Source organism: Pinus tabuliformis, chromosome 7 (assembly GCF_031772625.1).
Source record: "Pinus tabuliformis cultivar Carrire ecotype Pingquan chromosome 7, CPIR1, whole genome shotgun sequence".
Taxonomy (NCBI): domain Eukaryota; kingdom Viridiplantae; phylum Streptophyta; class Pinopsida; order Pinales; family Pinaceae; genus Pinus; species Pinus tabuliformis.
This window is the reverse complement of record NC_142293.1, coordinates 309,980,950-309,987,035: the sequence shown is the minus strand read 5'-3', so window position 1 is coordinate 309,987,035 and position 6,086 is coordinate 309,980,950.

Here is a 6,086-nt window from a genome sequence, read left to right as displayed (position 1 = left end):
GTGATGCTCAGGAATATTACAAGTTCAACAAAATAGTTGGATAAATGGTGGATGAATGAAACAAATGCTGCATATTCAAGCCAGATAACCACTTCTACTATGATTGACCCCAGACATGGGTGTACACCCCCAGACTACAAGGCTTTTAACCACCAACTACTCACAGTTTGAGGATAAGGTGATAATGGAGAAAATTGACCACACCAGCAGATGCATAGGACCCTGTGATGGCCGGATGCAACCAGTTAGGAGGTCTGTAAATCTATTATCTAATACCCAGATAGGATGACAGCTCTCTGGTATTGAAACAATAGAAACCTGCATGCACATTCAATGATACAGCTAAATCCTAACACAGAGGTGGGATGACAACCCCTCTAATGCTAAACATTAACAGAACATGAATCAATGCAAACAGGCACAGCCTGGAACAAGAAAGAGAAGTGGAAAGTGAGCAATTAACAGCAAAAGAAGCTTGTATTAGCTGGAAATGAAGACCAGACGCTGCAGGTTACAAAGTAGTTACAGTCTCCAAAAGTTGAACCTTACAACAGAGTCCACTTCATCTAACACTCATCCTTGATTCCATCTCTGTTCTGGGTATATATGGTGTTTCATTACAAAATATCTCTGCTACCCATGCGTGGAGGCGCCAATAAATGGTCACCAACCACATTTACATCTAGAAATGGGCCTCTGATACAAATTAGCCGTGTTTATAAATGGATTTGACCCTCTCTGGTGCCCTGCAGTCCTCCTTGGGCAGGTGGAGTGAAATATGGACAAAGTCCATGACTGATAAATGCTGATCTGTTTGAGGCAAGTCCTCTTTCCACTCGGCCATACTGCGTATTGAATGTAGTTGCCTGTACTGTCCCCTGTCTGCTTTAAATAGCTCCACGCCACTGAAAAATACCGGCCCACCTTGCCATTTTTAAACATGAACGGTCAATACATGCATAACTTCTCTATCGGGTCGCCTTTCGGGTCGCAATTGCATATCAGAGCCGGCTTCTTTGCTTTTCTTTATATATTGACTTATGCTTAAAAAACATTGAAATCATGAGAAAATGGCTGTTGGCGGACTTGAGAATATATATGCAATAAAGTGTTATAACCGTCGGGTCCGGTTATCGCATCGCAAACATGCATGCGAGAAAGGCCCTTACCCTTGGTGAAGCGTCGATTCGAACTGCCGATGCGATCCCTTGCTTTTCTTTATATATGAAAATACATGAAAAATGCTGCAAAACATGAGAAATCCGCCTTTGGCGGACTTGAAAATATATCAAAAATAATTTATAATCACCATCGGGTCGCAAGCATGCCTTAAATAAAAGCCCAGCCCCTTTGGTTTTGCCGATAGCGAAAATCCGATATGATGTGAGCCGTTGATCTGTGCACGTGATTAACGGCTCTGATCGAGTCACTATATCGCAATCGCAATGCCACTACCGATACCGCCGATATCATCGATGCTCCGATTGCAATCGCTGATCGGCGGTGTCCCGCGTCGCTGCCACTACTTGCCTGCACCGATTGCGACCCGCCGACGTGATCTGGATCGTTGATTGGCCAGATCGAACGACTATCGCGAATTTGGACCTTTAAGCCTGCGATTTGCTTTTTTTTTCATGGTTTTGGATTGTTTTTGCCTCCCGATAATGTATTTCCGCCCTTCCAAGGGCTTTCCTCTTATGGTAATTTTGATCGGTGGAAGGCCTTAAGAGGATTTTGAAGGCTTTTGGGGTGCTTTGGATCCATTTTTGGGCATCCTTCTGTGCGCAAACAACCCGATCAGGACTACATTCGATCCTCAAATGTTGGATAATATAGCAGAGCTAACAGGGCCCACAACTACATGCATGAAAAAGAAAGGGTGTAGTTATAGGCCTCCAATCACATGCACAAGCCTCCTTCCCTGTGGTTATAGCCCAAAATCTTTAGTTCAAAGGGTGCAGTCCCAATATTTGATCCACCTTTCCAGACCAGCCTCCAGACCACAACCCATAACTGCCTGTAACTTCTCGGAATGATAAATGACATAATGACAATGCTATTCTTACAAAACTTGAACAATAAATTGTCCTAACCATCACAATCATTTCGTCAAACATATGGTGAACATATGAGTTACAGGTCATGAATGCATATCTGATCTTAAGAGTTTGTGGTCCATATGATAATCATCAAGAAGGTCTAACGACTTGTCATATTAGTTTCAATAACACTTGTTAGTCCATGCATTCATCAACCATCCATATACTTATCAAATCATGACCAAGTCATAGCTAGAGTGCATTACAAATCAATGCTTATAACCAAAATAAAACCATATTATTAACCATGATAGAACAACCATAAAATCCACATAATAACAAGTACAAGTGATCATATATTACAGTAGGAAAATAACTCTTATTGATTTATGCAAAAGCCAACCAAGTTAGGGACTTCCATGTACCACCCAACCATAGATTGGACTGAACCAAATCTTTCTTTCAGCCAGTCACCCTCGTGCCATATTCCAAGCATGAATATGGGATCTCAAGACATAAAAAACTAGGGCTTCTTGGAGATTAAACCACCTCCACCCTCAGGCTACCACAATCTTGCCAAAACTGGTCAAGAGATCATAAAGCCAAGACAAGCTTGGATTCCTTAGAATTTCTTCACCATTACCTTGAGGAGTTTTCCTATCTCCACCCACCTGTAGAGGGATTCATAGAGATTAAACCATCTCCACCCCCAACCCTTGGGAACTTTCCTGAGACCACCTCACCTTGTTCTAAAACCTTCTGGTAATCCAAAGCTCAACCAGAAAATAATGCCACCACACCATGGTTATCCATGAAATGGAAAGGCAAGGCTGAAACCACTGTCAAACTAGGAAAAACCCATGCCAATGACAACAAATGAACCTAATGAACAAATGCATGTACCATACATTCAAACCTGAGCTAGGAAATCACACATGCAACATGTTACTTGCAAAATCCTCCTGTTGAAGCTGCTTGATCCAACCTTCCTTGCTTTTCCATTGCTTCCCTTGTCCTTCCTTTGCCTTCCTTTCTTCAATGCTAGAGTGTTCCAAGAATGCTCTATGTGTGCAAGAGTATGAGATAATGGAAGAGAGCTCGAAAACTGAACTGATAAAAGATGTGAACTGGTCCTCATAAGCCTTTTTATCATTGAGGCTTCTATTTTCTTCATTTTCCCTTCAGTTTCCCTCTCATGCAAATTTATGACCCTTCATCTCCTATTTCTTTTATTTTCATAAATAAATGCCAATTAATGCCTCTTTGCCTTTACCAATGTTTTTTCCAATATCCTTAGTCATAAATAAACCGAAAGTGACACCCACTAGGATGTTTTTGCCTAACTTTCAGCTTGGAATACGTGTCCCATGACCTTGGTCGTATTTTCTTTTATTATCCTTTATTACATGAACTTTTAACCCAGGGTTGTTACAATTTCCCACATATTTCGTTGTAGGTGGTTCATGAAGTCAATGATATCATTATGGTCATCTTGCCATGCCCTATTAAGCTAGACCAACTCACTATGCAACTGGTGAAGGATATAAATACTACCATCTGATGAGGGAATATTTCCAACTAGAGGGAGGAAGTGGGGAAACGGAGGATCCACTGTCTCACCTTGACCCTATTCCTATTGTTGCTAATGACACTTGATTCTTCTCATTTCCAACCCATGAATCACCCTTCCTCTTCGAGAGTTCATGTTCCGCTTTGCACCTGGGTCTTCTTAACTCCAAAAAATATCCTCACCGAAACACCTGTTACCCTAGCTAGGCAGACGAGTGTAGATCCACGATTTGGAGAGTGTTCTAGTTACCGACAACCCCCACCTTACACTATAAGAACCACACATATTTTTCCTAACCACCACAGGGATATACAAAGCAAGTATTAGAGCAACAATCATGTCCTTGTTCGCCGCTTTGAATCCAGAGGAGATAAGCCCCCCCCAACCAACCCCCCCCCCCCTCCACACCAATGCACTCTAAACAAAGAAAATTTATACTCACAAAAGTAGGACGTCAAGGTGAACGACTGATCTGGATCTCTTCAATCACCAGAATTAACCAAGATCTTTTACTTCTGTGATGTTAGCAGAATTGCATTTAAAATAGCATGAAAAGCCACATGTACATACTGTAAGGAAGATGACACATAACAAAAACCATCAAATCAAGAACACATAACAGATTGATAATGGAGTTCACCCAGTGTGGGTTACATCTCCGGGCCCTAGTGTCAAGAGTGGGGAAGTCGCTTCATTAAATGTTGCAAATTATGATGATGTACATAGTATGTTCTTTGTCATTATAAGGATGAATACCCTCAACTAGAGTGGCATGTCTCTCCATGAGACGTTCTTAGGAACTCTCACTCATATGGGCAAATTCCCTCAACAAGAGTGGCATGTCTCTCCACGAGATGTTCTCCCTATAGGAACTCTCACTCAAATGGGTCTTCCTTCAGCATGACAAGCTAATAAATTCTCACAATATGTGGCATACAAGTATCCCTCAACATAATGGTAATCAGGGAACTCAACAACAAAAACATCATCTCAACAAATCAGAATAAAAGCATGACATAATTGCATCATATACCTCCACTTTTGGGGATGGCCGAAAAATGCAAAGCTCGGCTGCTGAAACGGACACCACCACTAAATTCATGGCCTGAAATTGTGTCAAATGACTATAAACTTGCCTCTTTCTGACACCGTCAAATTCTGGACCCTTAGGAATCTTGAAGATTCCCCCAAATATTCCTTCTTGAAGATGGTTGAAAAATCCACTTCTCGAATGGAAATTCTAAGCACACCACTGCACTCCTTGCGAAATTCTATGAAAAATGACTATAAAGTTGGCATCAATCTGCCTCGATTAAAATCTTCCTCCAAGGGAATATTTTAGATTCCATAAGATTCCTTGTTGCTGGACACATACATTTCTGCTGCTCATATGGAGATTCTGACGGCACAGTTGGACTCCTGGCGAGAAAATGTGCAAAAATGACTATAAGCTTGACACATTTTGTCATTGGCACCTCTGGCCCTCTAACGGAATCTTTTCAACATGTTGACATTCCCTGGCTCATGGTTCCACCCCTGGTTTGCTCATGGTTCCACCCCTGGTTCGCTCATGGTTCCACACCTGGTTCGATCATGGCTCCACTATTGGTTCACCCTTCGCTACCGAATGGAAAATAATTCGAGGTTAAATACAAATCACTGGGCAAAGTTTACAACTCTGATTGTTTGGCCCGTTGGTAAAGTTTGGCATTAGAAATGGGAAGGTTGGGGGTTCAAGCCACGCCGACCCCCCATATATGAACCCCCGACCTGCGATATAGCACTAGTGTGTTTAATTTTTAGATCGACGGTTAATTGCTATCTCGCGGCTCCAGTTGGTGGTTTAAATATAGTGTTTGTTGTTTTATCTGTTCGGTGGTCAATACAATATGGCCAACAGTTATATAATATGTTGTTGTGTTATATATAATGTGGTAATGACCACCAGGGTGGCAGGGTTTGACCGCATACCACCCCAATCATAATACTATTTTAATATGCCGATCGGGTGGGCGGGTTCAGTGGACCTGACCCGCCCTTTTTCTAATATAATTTTTGGTTTTTATAACCAATATTGGCCATTTTTTATTTTGTCGAAAATAAGGGTCATTGGGATTTTTAAGTAGGTGACAAATTCACTCATCTAGTGGCCGCATTCCATGCGCTGGGCCTCGGTCAATTTGTTGCCTCGATAAGCTTGCCACTTGGTCAAGTTTGACCAAACTTTAACTGTGAATATCTGGAGCATATGAACTCGGATTTGAGCGCTATTCACACCGTTGGAATCAGGGTGATGAGCACTACGATCTAGTTCTAGTTTCACTTCAATACAAGGACTTTGATTTTTGAGCTTTTCCATAGCCACTGTTGGATTCTGAGCATGTTTAGAGCCACCTAGATCATTCCTTCCCACAAAGGAGATTTTGGTCCTCCAAAAGCATGAACATAATCTGCAACTATTGTGTATATTGTCTACA